The sequence below is a fragment of the Astatotilapia calliptera genome, chromosome 16 (assembly GCF_964374335.1).
Source record: "Astatotilapia calliptera chromosome 16, fAstCal68.1, whole genome shotgun sequence".
Lineage (NCBI taxonomy): Eukaryota > Metazoa > Chordata > Actinopteri > Cichliformes > Cichlidae > Astatotilapia > Astatotilapia calliptera.
In genome coordinates, this window is record NC_137437.1 from 23,704,749 (window position 1) to 23,725,208 (window position 20,460).

A 20,460-nucleotide genomic window follows, 5' to 3' on the forward strand; every position below is an offset into this window, starting at 1 on the left:
CCAAAGAAGTACAATAATAATAATTCTATTGAACTCAAGCTGAATTTGAGGATTTCTCCACATCAGCGATTCACTGTCAGTTGTGCATGCTCAGCTGTCTCTTGGGATCTTTGCTAAAATGCATCGAAAAATTGCAGAGGATTTAGTGGCAATGTTTTCAGCATTTTCTCACACTTTCAGTGGATTTAGGCCAAGTACGCTGAATTTGATGACTCTCATTAATGCAAACAGAAAAGCCTCCAGCCAAGAGACGTCATTGTTTTGCCAAAATGTGCCTCCACTAGTTTACACGGTGTGGTTTATATCACTTGTATTAGAATTTCTACACCTCATCAGTCTCTATATGTACTCTGTGGGACTGTTTGCTTCCTGTTTTGGCAGAGAGGTCATACAGAAACTGTGCAGTGTAAATGACTGTTGTTTGTGTGTGTGTGGTTGGCACTGATCACTTCACACTTCAGTGATGAAGCACAATTGTCTTCTCTCCAGCTGGTCAAAGATTAAAGAGTATCCCTTCCACCAAAACACACATCCACTGTGCCCACTGACAATTGACGCCCACTTAGTTCACACTTGGTCTTTGAATGCAGCTTGCAGAGGGAAGTCTTCATTATTTAGCTTCCAGGGAAGAGCTAAGGACAGAGCGGTAGAGACAGTCTGTGTTGATCAAAGGTCCTGCAGGCAGGATATTTAAACTGAATCAATGAAAATTTGATTTTGCAAGGTTGAGCTACAAAGCAATGAGTCTTCATCTTAACTGCTTCTTTGTTGTATTTCTGCTGTAGGATGTCTTACAAAGGAACTGTCAGGTATAGAGCAAGGTTGCTTAAATAAGACTGTGGGGCAGTTTGACAATTTCTTTCACTGTTTACGCATCTAGCCTCATCTGGTATTTTAGCACTGTTAGGACAAAGAATTTTAGAAACACCGCTAAGCTCCTGGAATGAATAGAAAGCAGTGGTGACATGTTTGTTTCTTGACTTGGTCATAGCAGTAAAAAAAAAAAAAAAAAGGGGTTTTTGTGATTTCATCCTTTCCCATCACCTTCACTTCCTCTTGCAGTGGATAATGCTTTTCTTCCTGCTCTAATATTTCACTATTTTCTTTGTGTCAACTTCTAATCTGTGTTTACTGCCACAATTACACCCTACTTATAACTGCTGCTACTTTCATTGGAAATTCTATTCTCATTTTACACTGCTGTTTTTCCTCCACTGAATTTTCAACAAGCAGCCACTCTCTGTTTCCTGTTTACTGCAGCACAGGCATGCCTAATGTATGAGAATAGTAAGGGTGATATGTGTTTACAATCCTGTTAGTAATGACTCCCATTGAGCAATGTGTGTGAATGTAAAGGTGGGGTACAGTAAGCTGGATGGATTCTGCCAATGCCTAGGCCACAATCTCCCCAGCCAATTACACCGATCAGGCATAACATTGACCACTGACAGGTGAAGTGAATAACACTGATTATTTCTTCTTTGTGGCACCTGTTAGTGGGCGGGATATATTAGGGAGCATGTGAACATTTTGCCCTCAAAGTTGGTGTGTTAGAAGCAGGAAAAATGTGCATGCATAGGGATTTGAGTGAGTTTGATAAAAGGCCAGATTGTGAAAGCTTGACAACAAGAGGATCTCCAGAACTGCAGCTCCTGTGGGGTGTTCCCAGTCTGCAGTGGTCCGTGTCTATAGTGGTCCAAAGAATGAACAGTGGTGAACCAGTGACAGGATCATGGATGATTGATGCACATGGGGAACGAAGGCTGGCCCGAATAGTCCAATCCAATAGACAAGCTACTGTAGCTCAGTAATGAAATGCTGGTTCTGACAGAAAGCTGTCAGAATACACAGTGCTTCACAGTTTGCCGTGTATAGAGCTGCATATCTGCAGAACAGTCAGAGTACCCATGCTGACCCCTGCCCAATACCGAAAGCAGCAACTCAAAGAAGGTGGGTTCTTCTGATTAATTACATTTTCTGTTACATTATGTGGAAAACCCGGTTACCTGGGGAACACCTGGAACCAGAGTGCCAGGGAAGACAGCAAACCAGCAGAGGCAGTCTAATGCATTGGGCAACGTTCTGCTGGGTAAACTTGGGTCCTGCCATCCATGTGGATGTTACTTTGACATGTGCCAGCTAACTAAGAATTTTTGCAGACTATATACACTGTTTCATGGAAGCGGAATGATAGCTGTGGCCTCTTTCAACAGGATAATCCTATCGAGCATCTGTCGACTGTGCTGGACAAACAAGTCTGATCAACTGAGGCCCCACCTCGTAACTTTCAGGACTTGAAGGCTCTGTTGCTAACCTTTTTGCGCCAGATACCACAGCACACCTTTGGGGGTCTAGTGGAGTCCATTCCTTGACGGTCAGAGGATTAACACAATATTAGGCAGGTGGTCATAATGCTATACCTGATCAGTGAATATTCACTTTTACACCAATAGTTGTTTTGAGTACACACATGTGATAGCAGTAAGTAAATTTTATTTATAAAAACCTGTAGTCCCAAGGCACTGTACAATCAGGATAAAAATGCAATGAATAATCATAGTTATTGAAAAATAAAAAATATAGTTAATGGCAATACAAAAGTCAGTTAAAACATTGAATGAAATAAAATAAAATAAAATAAAAACTCAAACACTTCCTATCAATAAGAATCTCAACAGAAAGCTGAGTCCACAGACTCAGCTGAATGAAGTTGAAGTGGAAGATTGAAAGTCGGTGCCACAGACTGAAAGGCTCTGTCCCCGCTAGTCCTCAGTCTTGTACAAGGATCAAACAACAAATTTCAAACCTGGACTGAACACAAGAAGCAACAGTGTGTTTAATAAGAAGCTGAGATAAATACTCTAGAGCTTGTCCTTTTAGTGTTCTGTGTGCAATTTGTCTAATATTGGCGAGCTCATGCAAATTGTAGGCTCAGTTTGTAGCCACTGCATGCCACACATTGCATGCCAGGAGTGGAATACAGTGTGGTTTTGTGCTGCTGTTGTCCATCTGTGTTCAGAGATGCTCTTCTGCATACCTTGGTTGTAATGAGTAGTTATTTGAGTTACTGCTGCATTCCTCTCAGCTAAAAGCAGTCTGGGCATTCTCCTCTCACCTCTGACATCAACAAGGTATTTTCACTCGGACTACTGGAAAATTCCAGTATCATCAATTTCAGAAAGATGCCATGTTCAAAGCGTCATAAATCATTTGCCATCTCCATCCTTATGCTCCAATTGAACTTCAGCAGGTCATCTTGACCATAAGTACACGCCTAAAAGCACTGAGTTGCTGCCATGTGATTGGATGATTGGATATTTGAGTTAATGAGCAGTTCGAAATCTGTAACTAGTGAAGTGGTCAGTGAGTATAAAAGGAACAATATAGGCATAAAGTTGGAATTTTACTATTTTCAAGTGTTTTACGATATATTTAGCAAAAGCTGTAAATGGAATTCAAGAAAAAAGTTCAAGTTCGCTTTGTTTCCATTCTTCCATTTCAGTTCGTTCAATCTTGTTGTTGTACACTGCAGATGATGTCAAAAATTATTTATCTGTAGCTTACAGCAAAAATAAATTGTTCATCACAACTAAAAAGAGTGGTAACACGTGCAGTAAGCCAAAACAACAGCACTTTAAATTGCAACCCTTTTAACTCCTTTATTTATGAAGCTCCTCGCAGGCAGTGCACTTTGGGAGTTTTAATCTTCATCATGACTGCTTTCTATGTCATGCAGTGCCAGTGCGCTGTCATCTGTTGCACAGACGCTTGTTCTTGTTCTCACAAAACTGTCTGTTGTCTTCTGAGTATATTTAGGTGTGTTAATGAGGCCACCTTCCTGTGTTATTGGCCAGTAAGCTAAACTACAGGTTAACAGCTTTTATTGGGCTTTTACCATAGTGCTTAGGTGTCTGTGCGTGTCTGGAGCCAAGGACAGGTTCCCTGCGGCGTCAGACTCCTCATTAACCTTCACTTCATCCTTCTGTTCCTGTCTTTCCTCTCTGTGTCGAATCCAACATTCCCGAGTACCTGTGCCTCTCACTTCTCTGCAAGCGCCAGCATCCACATCAAAGAATATCCTACGTGGGAATTTACTCGTTCATTAAAGATTTCTGTCTGTTACACATTGCTTTTTTTCTCCCCAGTCGTTTAATCCCTACTCAAATACATTTTCCCATTAAAAAAAACAAACGGTTTCACATGTGTTTACCAGGTTTAGTCTGAATAAAATTTAATTTTTACACACCTCTCAAATGATGTATACTTTGACAAACATAGAGTAAGCCCGTGAAAGAAAAGACTGTCGATATTAAGGCAAACAGCCTTACTTAGCTGCTAAATGAAAGCAAGTATAAAGCCTCATATAAAGCCACAAAATGTTAGATTTATGAAACTTTTGATCTTGAAATAATACTGTCTTTGACAGGTCACATATAAAAACCAGATATTGAGCATCCATGTTTGAGTCCAGCTTTAGAAAAAAACTAAATAAAAAAACAATGCTGTTCTGATTTTTGGAAAAGTGTTATTTCCTCTCCAGTGCAGTGTTACCATAGTAAAAAACACATTTCTGATGTGTTTTCACTCCATCAGTTTTGCTGTACAGAACATCCCCTCAAGCTGAGTGGAGTTTAAGTGTGAGCAAGATTGCCACTATTGTGACAAGAGTAGCATCTTTACTGTCTTTTATGGCTGTCTCTCTCTGTCCTTCTGTTCCTCACACGCTCTATTTCTCTTTCCTTTTACCCCACCTCGCCCTCACCCCCCTTCTCTCTCTCTTTCACTGCTTCTCCCTCAGTCTCGCTCTTCCTGCCGCTGTCAGATGGGAATGACAACCATCTGCAGCCCTCCTGCCCCCTGACATCTGGAGATGGGCTGAGAAACCGCGACAGCAGCACACAGACACGTGCCTGTGCGCACACACACTGTCCTAATGCTAGTAAAAATGTTTCTCCAGAAAGGAAACGAGACAAGGAACGGGGTATGGGGTGGGGCAGAGGTGAAGAAGGAGAGAGCAGAGTGGAGCTCAGAGATATGGCTGACGTCTAATGGCATTAACATATCATGCTGTCATTATTCAGAACAGATTTTATTCCTCTCAGGTAGACAGTAATGTGAGTTATTGTGGGAGAGAAAAAAGTGAAGGTGCATTAATGAGGACTCTATGCCTATATCTCCTCAGGGTGTCACTTTCAGAACTATTTCTGTCAAACAGGCTGTCATATTATTTATTTATCTATTTATGATTACATGTTCCATATCCAGAATTATGTATTGGTTTAAGGGTAGTGCAAAAAACGGTGAAAATAAGAAAAAAAACAACATTATTCTAAAGAGATATATGAGCAGTTTAAAGGTGAACGTGATTTCAATCCTCCCTGTCGTCTGCACCTTATGTCGTCTGCACCTTTATACTTTAATGATTAGGGGTGCTGCCATCAGTGCAGTCCTCACATGCTCGTCTCCGGATTCTTCCAGTACAAAAGTTTATTTTCCATTTTCAGAGCCAAATTCTGCTGCATTATGTGACGCGTGGCTGCAAATACATATATGCAAAGCAATTACTCCTGTGCACACTTACAGTCTGAATTTATTGTGTATATCTGAGTTCATCTTGTTCAGATTTAAGACAGCATTTTCTGCCTTATCAAGCAGAAAATTTCCACCCTATTGCATGCAGTTTCTTTTAAGCCCTCATACATATTTATAAATTGAACCTTAAATAGCTGATTTTCGGACCACTTGAAGGGAGTGAAAACATCTGTGAGCAGCGCACTGACATTTTTCTACAAGAGTTGGAATATTGTTTGCAACTGTAGTATTCGTTTGCAATTGTGTGTTTGACTAAGTGGTGAATAAAGGTTTAGCGTTCGCTTTAAGCGTTGTTTTTAATCGCTATCGGCCACTGAGGGGAAATATCTGCCGTTTAGCTGCTAAACGCTCCACTTTGCTCACCAGCTAGCTGCAAGCCGTGTCCATCTGCTGTTTGGCAGTGGGAAGGTAGTGTGGGGTCTTGGTGGAAACAGCTGCCCGCTCCAGCTGGATACACCGCTGATGAGAGAGAACTAAAACAGTAAATGCTGCTGGCAGGAAAACTAAAACAATGAGTTTGAAGATGCTATGCTCCATAAAGCTGAGTGGAACTGCAGAGTTGAATAATTAGCTTTGGGTTTATCACCCAAAGTGCCCATTTTCACACACACATACAGTGCCGAGTCATTTGATCTATAATATTGATTACAACAGCTTTAATATTTTTCAACTGGCTCTAGACAAATTAACAAAAAGTGCATTATAGAACAACAATATGTCACAGTAGACATGCCTATGCACTGATGAGCCAAAGTGCTGTGATCGCTTTCAGATGCAATAATTCAGAAGATTATCTTGTATTAATGCCATGTGATGGTCCTGGTATATCTAAATCTCATCGTATTGCATGCATTTACCATCTTTGGCCCAAAATCTCAGCTGTAGCAAAGTTTGTGATGAGTACTGACCTTGTGCCAAGACAGGAGAGACCCTTAACTGGCGACTGGACGATGTGGAACGAGCTGGAACCAAGTGCTGAAATTGAGGCTTAATTCTACTTTCCAGGTTTGCGAGTCTGCTAAGGTCCACTTAGGTCTGAAAGATAAAAATATCATCATCAGATGGTGACCGTGAGGGTCTGTGTGGACATCTGTGCGTCTGTTTGGTTTTCTGACTGTGGGAATTTGTTCCCCGAGAATTTACATTAGGATGCAAAACCTGTACACGTACGCCAGGCAGTGGATATAAATAAGACGTCAAAGAAGAATACCAGGAATGACTACTTGGATTTCTTGATTCCAGCTATTAGTGACAAAATATAAGCAAGGCTTCAGGCTGACTCTCAAACAGCAAAAATCACAGTTGTTTTTGTTTTGTTTTTTTTAAAAATGGCCACTTGAGGCTACCTTCAAAATTTATTAAATCCTATAAACAAGAAACACTTGCCACCCCCATGTAACACTTATGGAAACCCATGCCATTAAGCTCCCAGCACACATATAGCTTTATACTCAGGATGTTTTAAAATTCTGCAATTACTGAGTTAGCGGAGCGCTGCTCGCTTTCACACAGTTTGTGCCTCAATACTCAGTAACCCCGCTCTCTATCTTTATGTCATCTGCCACTGTATGCCTGAGTTGGTTTCTAAACGCTTCCACTTTACAATAATAACACTTACAGCTGATCCCAGAATAACTAGGAGGGCAGAAATTTCATGAACTGACTTGTTGTAATGGTGGCATTCTTTCACAAATGTTTGTAAAGGCAGACTGCATGGCTAAGTGCTTGATTTTATACACCAGTGGCAATGTGATTGAAAACATCTCAATTCAAAGATTAAGAAGTGTGGCCTTATTTTTTTGTCCATATAGTTTAGAAAAGACAGAAACATCTGCACTGGATGGTGAAGTCCTGTAAAGCTTCTATTTTTGTCATTTCTGTCTTTATGATATGAAATTGCATGTGATGAGAGACGGGGTGGACCTGAGGAAGCAACTCATGAGTCACAGGGACCTGCCTTAAATCATACACTGCTTTATTGTCCTTTTTGACACGACCAGGGACCATTTTATTGCATTTAATATGACTCGAAACCACAGACTGTATGTAAAAAATGGACATGGCCATAATATCACCCATTGGGTTCCAGTTTCCAAACTTTAAAGCGCTGAATATATCATTACGACTGCTGCCATGCTGGAGTTGATTTTTGGACACAGGAGTTACCATATTTGGACTAAAGTGTCTAATTGATCAGCTAACACTAATAAGCTTTTTTTTAGCAAGCTGTAACAGTTAGTAACAGTAATGACATGTTACAATTTCACTCACCAAAACTCAAAGCTCAAACGTCTTCGATTGCACTACAAAAAAAAAACACATGTTATTTGTCTGATAATTACAATAAAACACTCCAACCAGGCATGAACAGCACAAACACAATCCTCAGACTCAATTCAGTGACTCAGCAGCCTAACAGACACTAATCATCTGCAGCTCTCTCTGGCAGGAGACTAATCAATCAAACAGCCATGCCTCTAATTTTAGCCCTTAGCAGAACAAATATTCCCCCTCTGGACAATTGTATGGATAGTTGTTTTTTGTTTCTTTGGATAGTTTTAAGTAGATAAGTAAAATATGCATTTTAGGACTGTTTTGATTTACAGGTGGATGGTAGGCATCTGTAACAAATAGCTGACTCACTTCTGCTAACTGGAGTCACTAAACTGGACCTCTCTGCAGTGTTTGTGGCGACGATGCCTAATGGTTGGCTCTAATTAGCACCAAATTAGCAAGCAGCTGTGACTGTGTGCATACAGCCTGTGAATCCACCTCACTCAGCATATATATATATTTTCTACGGGTATTTAGAAAGCACATATCCTTATATACCACAATGACTCTGAGTAAGGATGAAGCATGAAAATCAACAGCAACATTGGTAACTTTCTTACTCTGTAAGTCACTTTCCAGCCTTGAACTTAGTCTGAGCACAGTGCCCGCCAGTATGATAGATGGCCAACTTAGTGCCTGAACTAATTAAGAACACAAGCTCTTGAAGTGGTATGAAGGATAGAGTCGTCCAGAGAGTTTAATCAGCTCCTTTCATCTCAGTCATTCTTATAGCTAATTCAAAGGACAAGCTCTTGTAGGAGATGAAGGATCATATTTCTACTAGAACAAAATTAAACCGAAGTCTCCGTCCTCCTTAATGTAAAAAACGCCCTAGCTAAGGTTGAAGTGAAGCAGTTGTTTACAAACCCTCAATGTGCAGTAAGAGAAAAAGGTCAAATCATCTTTACGTGTCTGCTTCAAAGATAGTTTAATTAAGACAATCGATATACAAAAAAACAACAACAACAACAAAAAAGATTATAAAGAGCATGGTTTTAATCATTATGTCTCGTCCAGACGGAAACTGTGCAGCTGTTCAGGAAAAAATAATATCAAACAGCAATCGTCTGAGTTTCATTTTTTTCAGTTTTGGGCTGAAGAGTCATTCAGTACCACTGAACTGAAAGCTGTTCTATCGTATTCAGGATTCAGCTGTGTTGAGCCTTCGTTTAGTTTAATTCATTACTCTGTTCGTTTGAAACCATTTGATGAGCTGCTATACCCATCAGTGCTTTCTTTTGCTAATTAGCAAACATGCTACTGCCCAAATGTTTATTTCTTTTTTTCATTGCAGTGACACTTTTTTGTCTGTAACCAGGATCACTATGTCTCTCCACTGGCAGCCTGTATTGCTTGCTGGGTAAGAGGATGGAGGTTGAGAGGGGGTGATGTGTATAATTACAGGATTACAAAGGATTTAATTAAAGGCGTGAAAAGGTGGCCTCAATGTGAAACTACACAATGTTTTCGAAATTATGGCGACATGATCGGAGCTGAGTAGACGAGAGAGTTGGAGTGAATGATGAGAGTGGAGTGGACTTTTCTGCAGCAAAGGTAATGAGATAGGTGAGAACACCAAGGTGTAATCAATGAGGTCTGAAAACAGTCAAATAGGAGCCAACGTGCTCCACAGTTGTGACGAGCAAGTTGCTTAAAGTTAGTAGTGAAGTGGTTAATGAATAATATTTCTGGATGCTACTGCTGAGAATGCAGCATAGAGACCAATCCATGAAGCGGAACAGAGCCTGGTGTCCTGACATTACATGAGAATAAACGTCTAATCTTCAAGTCGTAGCAAAACTCTTTTTTTTTTTGCTTTTCAGGTGTGATTTTATAACATTTTTAAGCTATTCCACAATATCACAGTGGTTGTTACTCAGCGTGGCATCTCATTTTGTTGTTGCAGGATAATCAGTACAGTGTAGTGAATGCAGGCATATATTATGTTATATATTATTATATAAATCTAATCAGAAGGGATGCATTTGTGTGATGCTCAGAAATGAGTTGAATTAATGTTTTCAAGATGTTTCAGAGGAAGACGAGACCTTGTAACGTTAGGGAATTTTAATTTGTGTGTGAAGGTTCAATGCAAATGTGTTCCACTGAGATAATTACAGATTTGGTGTTTGATCTGCAGTACGGCTAATGTGCTTGCTCGGGTACATTAGTGTATGCTTATCCAGAAGGTCTATGTGTGAGGAAAAAAAGAAAAGAATGTCTCGAGAGTGAGAGAAAAGCATTTCTGCGTGTGCGTGTTTGAGTGAGTGTTATGACAGTTCTTGCTTTTTGTTGTGTATATCATTTTCAGTCTGCAATCTGACACTAATGTCCCTGAAGTGCTTGATTAATCTTGTGTTGTATCGCTAGTTATTTATGATGTTTTGTTTTCTCGTGGTCTGTCACTGTCTCATATATAACTCGTGAGCTATTATTTTTTGGAGATCAGTAGGCTGTCATTTTTGGCACTCTTTGAGTAAACTAATTAAATTACTATACAGTTTCTTTCAGATGTAAGGCAGGTGTTTGCCTAAAATGATATTAATGCTTCAGAGCGGGCTGGACAAATTAAAATGTATGACTATTACCAATCATTTAATTAACATGCCTTATATCCAGACGCTAGAATTTCAGGGAAACACACTTTTCTGTATTTTTAAACTGGCCTTGAGAAATAGTTCTCCATGCTTTCTGAAGATCTTTTGTCCTTTTTCACCCATTTTCAGTCCAGTCCTTGATGTGACTTGTTAAGTGTCTTAACAAGGAAAAATTCCACACATTACAGTCAACATAGCATAGAGAAATTTTTAAATCATATCTTTGTTATTAGCAGCCTCTCACAAAACATGACAAACATAATTTTCTCCATTTCTGTAGGTGAAATTATGAAAAATGCTTTATATTAACACAGTTTGACAGGCATAACACGGTATTTTTTGCACTATAGGGGATTTCCAAAGAGCCAAAACCCTGACATATTTCAGCCTGGACTACAGCACAGACACCTGGAAGAAAAGTACCAGGCTTAAAAAGCCATGTACAGCAGATTAACCTATATGAAAGTCATGTCTTTGACTATGATCCCTAACAAAGTGCATACCTGGACAAGTAAGAGTACACTCCACCTTGAGAGAAAAATGCACTATGGATCACTGTCAGTCATGGATTGACCACCGCAGAGCCCGGAGCTGAAATTTATTGAAAAAGCGTGGGATCATCTTGACAGAGGAATGGAACTAAAGGCAGCCAACATCCAAAAAAGAGCTTTAAATGTCCTTTAAGAAACCTGGAGAACTATTCCTAAAGATTACTTAAAGAAATTCCTAGAAAGCTTACCGTAGAGAGTTCAGGTTTTGTTAAAGTATAAATAATATCATATTAAATATTGACTTTTAAGCTCGTTACTCTGTTTTGACCTTATTTACTGCATGTTCATTTATGTTTGCAAATTTCAATCAATCTTTGCACCCGTGTACCATTTTCCTAGCAAACACTGAAACATTGAACATTGAAAAATGAGAGGTGGTTTAAGACTTTTGCACAGCATTTTATTTTTGTAAATATATAGATAGAAGCTATTGTTTTAGTAAGAATGTCCTCACACCAGAAGCCGTATGTCAGCAAACATCTGGTGGTAATGGTCATCACAGAGAAGCACAAAGAACAGATTTTCTTTTATAGCATCAATTTCCACTTTTCTCTTTCACCAGCCATTAAAAGTGTGACTTGCTACATTTATGTAGAGGAATTCTTCAGTTTTGGGCATAAAAATAAACAGTGCCCACCCCCTTTTTTAACCACTGGATCCCAGCTGTATCCTGTCAGTCCCAATTGCAGTCAAAGTGATATTCTCCTTTATAGTTTTCTCCTCAGATATTTTATCTGAGTCTTGAATGTCAACATTTGAGCTGAGTTAGATCACAGAATAGCACAGTTTGTTTTTACCCTTCAGCCATGAGTAGGAAACAAGGCTTGAAGGGCTCAAGGGAGCCGAGAAAAACCTCTAAAAAGTCACAGTTTGAGCTAGTTAGCGCAACAGCTCACTCACACCCTCCTGTGAATGGATCTCAGGGTCATGAATGGTGAGCTGCATCAGTTAGAGTAACCAACTGTCTAAGAGCTGAAACATGGTGACTACACAGTAAAATACCACAATATTTTTTTTATGATTTTTTTAAACTGGAACCTGGATTTAATCAACAGTACTGATGAGGTTTTTGGTGAGCAGAAGAAACTGACCCCTGAAGGATTCTGAATCTCTAATGACGAAACAGACAGTGATAAGAGTCCCATATTGTAGGGTTTAACTGAAAGGTTAATACAGTAGCATGTGTTTAAAGGTGGCTTAGCTTTAACAGAAAGAATAAAGAGTACGTTAATTTATTTCTTTATTAGTTAACAAGCTTAATGACTTCTGGTTATAGCTTCATAAATACAGATCCAATAAATACTTTTAAGAATCACAGTCTATAAGAAACACACCAGTAGACAATTAAAGGAGTGACAAAGCAAGACAAATGTTTATTTTACATTGAATAAATAATACATGCTGTTTATAACAATGTCGTGATGTGGAAGCAAAGCAAATTTCAGGTCCGTGTTCTCTTTAAAATTCTACTCATAACTATCCCAAACATGCTGATAGATGCCATGTGAAATTAAATCATCTTTCATAAGGTGGCCATGACTAATTTATGGGCCTAATTAGAGCAAGTTAACACAATATTAAGTTATTTATGTTGTGTCTCTTACACAGTGTAATGAAATCTTGCGTAATGAGCTGCCCCTGACTGAAACAGCTATGGAGCAAAAACACGAGAGAAACAGAGTGACATATTTAGCAGTGTGAGGGAATGAAAGAGCTGTGATGGAGAAAGGAGGAGAAGAATTTCCCACGCGAGCCTTTGTTACTGAGGTCTTTTCCTATGACACTTTGTATTTTGGTGTTTAATGCAGGGGTGCATTTGTAAAGGACCTCAGGATATCAAATGACATGTTAGCTTTTTGTTTTACTCTAACCACATCTGGATCTGGTAGATCCAGCTGCCTTCCCCTCAGCTCCCTCAACTTCTGCTTTTTCAGTGATGACTTTTGTCTCCCTAAATATATACAAAATAATGATGACCCTGTGTCTGCTGCAATATATTAATAATATGTCTTTAATAATATATATAATTTAAAAAAAAATCTTTTTATCCTTTTGCTTAGTTATAGTTTCAGACTATCACCCCTTTGCAACACATTGAGTTTAATTTGTTTGCTAATAATAAACCCAACAGATTAGAAGCAAAACTCACAATAGGTCACACAAAAGTTATAATATATATACAAATGAATATAATTGACTGATTTAATGATCCCCTACTTAAGTCCATACAACAGCTACCTGAGTGGAGCCTTCCTATAACTGCCCACTGGGCGGCTAAGCTCCACCTCTCATTTGGCCAGACAGGCCTTGACCCCATAGAGTGCTGGAGCCTCAAATTAATAACAGACCAGTGCCACATCTTTATAGAGCAGCACACCTTTAAAGTCAGACTACAGGAAGCTTAGCTGTCATTCAAACCACAGATCTGAAAAGTTTACAAGAGAGTTGGCCATAGTTAAATTATGTTTTACTGTCATGTATGTATTCACTCACTGGTCACTTTATTAAATACACCTTGCAAGTACACAGTTAGACTCCCTCTTCCTTCAGAAATGCCATAATTCTTCGTGGCGTAGATTTAACAAGGTGCTGGAAACACTCCTCAGAGATTTTGGTTTATGTTGGTGTGGGCCAAAATCGTTTTGTTGTTCTGGTCAGCAGGGTAGGCTGTGGCTCAGCCGATACGAAGGGTCCAAAAGTGTCCCAGGAAAATATCCCTCACACCATTACAGTGCCAGCAGCCTGAACCGTTGATATAAGGCAGGATTTATGGATGCTTTAAATTTATGCTAAATTCTCACTGTTGTATCTTTGTATTCCTGTCAACTCAAAGCACTCTGAGCAGTCTCCTTTGACCTCTTGCATTAACAAGGTGTTTTCATCCAGAAAACTGCTGCTCCCTGGATATTTTCTCCTTTTAAGCTTCAGAGTAAATATGATTGTTCTCGAAAATCCCCGTAGATCAGCATCATCTGAAATACTCTGGTATCAGCCACCATGCCACCTTCAAAGTCACTTAAAACACCAATCTTTCTCATACTGATGCTTGTTCTGAAATGAAATTAGTGGAACAGGTGTACCTAATAAAGGGACTGGTGGATTACATTTATCAGATAGATAGATAGATAGATAGATAGATAGATAGATAGATAGATAGATAGATAGATAGATAGATAGATAGATAGATAGATTCATTACACATACATATACATATACAGGGAGTGCAGAATTATTAGGCAAGTTGTATTTTTGAGGAATAATTTTATTATTGAACAACAACCATGTTCTCAATGAACCCAAAAAACTCATTAATATCAAAGCTGAATGTTTTTGGAAGTAGTTTTTAGTTTGTTTTTAGTTTTAGCTATTTTAGGGGGATATCTGTGTGTGCAGGTGACTATTACTGTGCATAATTATTAGGCAACTTAACAAAAAACAAATATATACCCATTTCAATTATTTATTTTTACCAGTGAAACCAATATAACATCTCCACATTCACAAATATACATTTCTGACATTCAAAAACTAAACAAAAACAAATCAGCAACCAATATAGCCACCTTTCTTTGCAAGGACACTCAAAAGCCTGCCATCCATGGATTCTGTCAGTGTTTTGATCTGTTCACCATCAACATTGCGTGCAGCAGCAACCACAGCCTCCCAGACACTGTTCAGAGAGGTGTACTGTTTTCCCTCCTTGTAAATCTCACATTTGATGATGGACCACAGGTTCTCAATGGGGTTCAGATCAGGTGAACAAGGTGGCCATGTCATTAGTTTTTCTTCTTTTATACCCTTTCTTGCCAGCCACGCTGTGGAGTACTTGGACGCGTGTGATGGAGCATTGTCCTGCATGAAAATCATGTTTTTCTTGAAGGATACAGACTTCTTTCTGTACCACTGCTTGAAGAAGGTGTCTTCCAGAAACTGGCAGTAGGACTGGGAGTTGAGCTTGACTCCATCCTCAACCCGAAAAGGCCCCACAAGCTCATCTTTGATGATACCAGCCCAAACCAATACTCCACCTCCACCTTGCTGGCGTCTGAGTCGGACTGGAGCTCTCTGCCCTTTACCAATCCAGCCACGGGCCCATCCATCTGGCCCATCAAGACTCACTCTCATTTCATCAGTCCATAAAACCTTAGAAAAACCAGTCTTGAGATATTTCTTGGCCCAGTCTTGACATTTCAGCTTGTGTGTCTTGTTCAGTGGTGGTCGTCTTTCAGCCTTTCTTACCTTGGCCATGTCTCTGAGTATTGCACACCTTGTGCTTTTGGGCACTCCAGTGATGTTGCAGCTCTGAAATATGGCCAAACTGGTGGCAAGTGGCATCTTGGCAGCTGCACGCTTGACTTTTCTCAGTTCATGGGCAGTTATTTTGCGCCTTGGTTTTTCCACACGCTTCTTGCGACCCTGTTGACTATTTTGAATGAAACGCTTGATTGTTCGATGATCACGCTTCAGAAGCTTTGCAATTGTGAGACTGCTGCATCCCTCTGCAAGATATCTCACTATTTTTGACTTTTCTGAGCCTGTCAAGTCCTTCTTTTGACCCATTTTGCCAAAGGAAAGGACGTTGCCTAATAATTATGCACACCTGATATAGGGTGTTGATGTCATTAGACCACACCCCTTCTCATTACAGAGATGCACATCACCTAATATGCTTAATTGGTAGTAGGCTTTCGAGCCTATACAGCTTGGAGTAAGACAACATGCATGAAGAGGATGATGTGGACAAAATACTCATTTGCCTAATAATTCTGCACTCCCTGTATAGATATATATTTTTATCATGCCAGCTTTACTAACACAGGGGAACTCAGAGAACATGTACAGCAATTAAAGAACCAAAATGCTGAAAAAAAAAGAAAATTGAATAATGAAAAACAAGAATTGAGAGTTAATGAAATGCACAGATTTTTCTCTCCCAGGACTTTCAAAAAGTTTTTCTTTTCATACATGAAAGACAGCTGAAAAAGAATACATAATGTACATGATTTGAAATTATTTATCTGTCATGGTCCTGGGTCGTTGACCCAGCGTTTTGTGTTTTGTGACTATTTCCCTCTGTTCTAGTTATTCTGTGTCCTCCCCCCTTGTGTCCGGTTCGGGTTCTAGATTTCCTGTTTTACTTTGTAGGTCTGTGTCTCGTTATGCCCATTAAGTTCCAGCTGTGTCCCCTCCTGTGTGCCATTTCCTCATTACCTGGTGTGTGTATTTATAGTTGGTGTCTGCCTGTGCTCCTCGTCGGCTCGTCTGCGTTCATCCATGTATCACTGCGTTCCTCCGTGTAGCTCTGCATTCTATGGTGTTTCGTTCCTGTCTCTGCGTCTCTCTGCCCCGCACCCCTTTTGTATGGTCTCAGGTTTGTCTTTAGTTTCTCCCAGTTTAGGTTTGTAATTGCTCATGTTGAGTTGCCTGTTTTTGCCACCACCACCACCTTGTAAATAAACATCACTCTGTCATCAGTTCGCTGCATCTTGGGTCCTCCTTTTCCTCCACACCACACGGCTCCCTCCGCCAGCCGTGACAGTATCAGCAAACTTCTCTCCTCCTGGAGCTGTATACTTCCTGAATTCATGAGTCAGCACTCCAGTAGTTGACCTAGATAACACCAAACCCAGGAGATTAGACAGCACTGATGACCAATGTACTTTCTTAAAAAAATCTCACCAAGAGAGACAAACAGAACCAGAATACAGAAAAGTTCCTTCAAAAAGCTTTAAGATGCCTTTACAAATAGAATTTTATTTAAATTCATTTAGAGTTTACCAATAATCAAAATAGTCAGTTTAAAAGTATTTAAATCTTTGGAAGTTATTATAGCTTACATAACGTCTGCTTATAGTTTGCACACCTGGGTGTCACATTTTGCTGGGCAACTCCTGTCAAGCTCTGTAAGACTGGATGTGCTGCAGATGGCCATTGCACTGCAGTACTGTCATGGCTGATTACTTTGGTTCACTGTTGTGCCGAAAGGTGAAACATCACTCCAATCTCAGGTCGTGTCTGTCCTGGAACAGAGCGTCTTCAAAGATAATGCATTCCCTGCACCCATCGCGCAGGTTCTGCTCTGCAGTCTGCAGGCTTCGATCTGTATTGCATTTAAGCATTCCTATGAACATCGTTACATTTACTGGGATTTGCCAGACATAGTATTTGGAGTTTTGTCCAGATAGTTCAGACTTTAACTCATCACATTAAATTACTTTTTTCCTCTCATGTTCTCAGAGTCTTTTAAATGCAGTTTGACAAACTCCCAGCAGCCCAGGTCTCTTCTACGGAACCAATTTGGTTGGAAAAATTGCCTTTTTTAGTAAATGAAAATTACACTTGTAAGAGGTTAAGCGTGCAAAAGTGAGGGGATCTAATTTTTATCTTGAAGTGACTGCAGGCTGTGGAGTGAGCAAGCAATGCATTCCTGTCTCTGTAAAGCACTTTGAATCACCTTGTTGTTGAATTGTGCTATACAAATAAACTTGCCTTGCCTTGCCTTGCCTTGCCTTGCCTTAGTAACATGCAAATGAGATCTTTTTTTTCCAGCAATGACTGGGTACAAATTAAAATTACATACAGTATATTCTGGTAGGGCTCCTTTACTTTGACATTTTTGGTGTTGGCAGGCATGATGATGAAGGATTTCAGTTTCATCTCCAAGCATTTGGTGGACAGATGTGATTGCTTGGTGCAGGGACTAGGGGGTTTGAGGGAAATTGTTAGGTCTAGAGAAACACACTTTGTGGTAACTCTGTGTTATTGACAGGATGGGTGTCTTTTTTTTTTGTATGACCTGGTTTTGTCTAGTGTATTACTGCAGCTTTCAATTCAGCTCAGAGAAATTTGTCAGTAAATACCTCAAAACTCTTGGCCGCCAGCTTCTCGAACTAAAATATTTATTTATTCTTAGAACCAGGGGCCTGAGAGCGGTAAATATTATTTTCTGTGTGCCGATAGCACACAAATAGCATCGCTGATAGCATCCTTTATTTCCTCACTTGTTAAATACAGAAAATTGGACATTTGAGGTAAAGATGCCATGTTTCACTTTACAAAACTGAAAAAACACAAAAACCAAGCCTATAACTGGTGATAAAAAAAAAGAAGCTAAGGGACGGGAGCTAATTGTTTATGCAGCATGTAAACCATTTACTTAATAGTGTGGGTCATTCTCCATAAGCCAAAAGCATAGTGCCTTTAACCCTCATTCTCTTTGCTCCTCTTTTTTTCTCTTGACTCCCTTCATTCATTCTCTTCCCCCAAGGAGCCTTTATATTACATTATGTCTTCATTCCTTACTTGTTTCCAGTTAGACAGACAGTGATTCATTTATTATGGTCCAATACATTCCAATAACAGTGATAAGTATTGTAATGAAGTGAGCTGGGACTGGGCCTAATGCTTTTTACAGTCATATTACAGCTACAGGGAATCGGTGCAGCATGTGAGAGCTGCTAAGCTCTCACAGGCCAACACTGCCTGCAGAGACAAGGGTTATAAGGTGGTGAAGACTGGATCATCTGTTGAAAAACATCAGAGGGAATTTTGCTGGTGAATGTAAAGCATCAAATCCCATCCACTCAGATGTCTGCGGATGTTCACTTGTCGACTGTCAAGCCAGCAGGTATGAACAGTCATTCAGGATTAGAGCAACAATCCATTATTCAGGCAGCTGATGTGAATTCTTCAAAACTTTTCAGTGGTGACCTTATTTGCACATCTGCTGCTGCACTTCAGTACTGCTGCCCCCTGTGGTGAGTAAAAAAAAACAAAACCTTTCAGTTGTGCTGGAAAAGTTTATTGAGAGACCTAGAAACTCAAGCAGTTTTTCTGTCCAGGGTAAATAAGGTGATTTTTTTCTCTCTCAGAAATATCGCTTTAATGACCTAAAGGAATGCAAAGAGCCTCTGCCAGGCGTACTCGCTTGTCACTAACTTACTGTGACAAATGGGGGTGGGGTTACTTAAAGGGGACAACAGCTGAGGAGCATCAGTCTATTTTTGCTGTCCCTTCATTTAAGTCTCACAGAAGGAGGTGTAATCGCCACGTGGTGCCTGAAAATTAGATAAATTTTTAGTGGAACTTGAAAATATGGAACCACATGTTACCAACAGAGGATCTCCCAATTAAGCAAGTTGCAGTTCAGCTTCTGCTTCAGTGTCCTTGAAAAAGTTGTGACACATCAGATGGATTAGAATAAGATGTAGATCCTAACCCAAATGTGTACATCAGAGACAGCCTAAGGGCCAATGAAGAGACAGAGGTCATGTCTTCTGTGTAATTTTTGGTATCATGGGTGCGTTTAATGGTTCGGTGAGGGTAATATGGTATTTTGTGTGCTCAGACTTTTTTCATTGCCCAATATCTTTGATTAATATTACATTAAATTTAGTTAAATACAGAAGTTTACTATTTTTTTCACCAGAATAATCTTCTGGCAGAGTGGAGAAGCCATCTTAATGGCAATAGGTCAAAATCATATTTACTATAATATAGTAATAAGGAGGCTCAGATGGATACCTCATAGTTTGTTTTTTTAGACTCTATCCTATTAATGAGCTTATTTTTGATGTCAGATCAAATGACAATATTTACTGTTCACAAATTTCCACATTTCTGCAGCTTAAATTTAAAAACTGTTCAGACAGTAAGATTAAATGAAATAAGTAAAAGCCAGAAGCCCTCTCGAAATTAAAATTATATAGAAAAAATGACCTAAGTTAAACTTCCTAGAGAAGTTATAAGAGCCTTTATCCGACATAAGAGTTTGCAAATGAGTTTTGGCGTTATTTTCTGACAGCTACACGCATTTGAGAGGAGCAGCAGCCCGAACGCGGTAACTTGTTACCTCTGGGTTTCCAGAGAAAGCCCCTCCTTGGATGGACCCTTCTCCCCGAGCGTCACTCGGTGCACTTCAGTCCAGTCCCCCTTTCCAAATACACATCCACTGTCCCATACACAAACACACGCTCGCACACATTCACACAGCGCCAGACGCTTATGCAAATAGTCCGCTTGCCGCTCCTGCCGCTCTACTTTTGTAGAGACGCATGAAGAACTCTGGATGTTGTTAACATACTTTAAAAAAAAGTTTTGTGGAGTTGGAAAAAAAGTGATATTACTTTTCAGGATTTTCTTGGCTCTCTTCTAAGGTGATAACTTTCTTGGGAATTCACTCCAAGTATCGGACCTGATGGGCGGATAAACTGCATAAATTTGCTTTTAAATTTCCGAACCGTGCAGCTGGATTAAAGTCAGCGTTTGATGGTCAAAATGAATAATTCCATTAAATGATTAACTCCCCCGGACCGAAGGATTTCAAGGTATGTTGTGAAACGCGGTAAAAGAATCTATTTATCTCCAATGCTTCTTGCTCATCAGCA

The 20,460-nt window shown here is 39.7% G+C and overlaps 1 long non-coding RNA gene across 1 annotated transcript; it reads right to left on the reverse strand.

Annotated features, from left to right (window-relative positions):
* Positions 1-18,379: 18,379 nt before the first annotated feature.
* Positions 18,380-20,061, reverse strand: LOC145420990 (uncharacterized). The gene is made up of 2 exons (XR_013902240.1): positions 19,926-20,061; positions 18,380-18,826 (listed from the first exon to the last, which is right to left on the reverse strand). It is a non-coding gene; the product is annotated as an uncharacterized LOC145420990 (long non-coding RNA).
* Between the last annotated feature and the right edge of the window lie 399 nt (positions 20,062-20,460).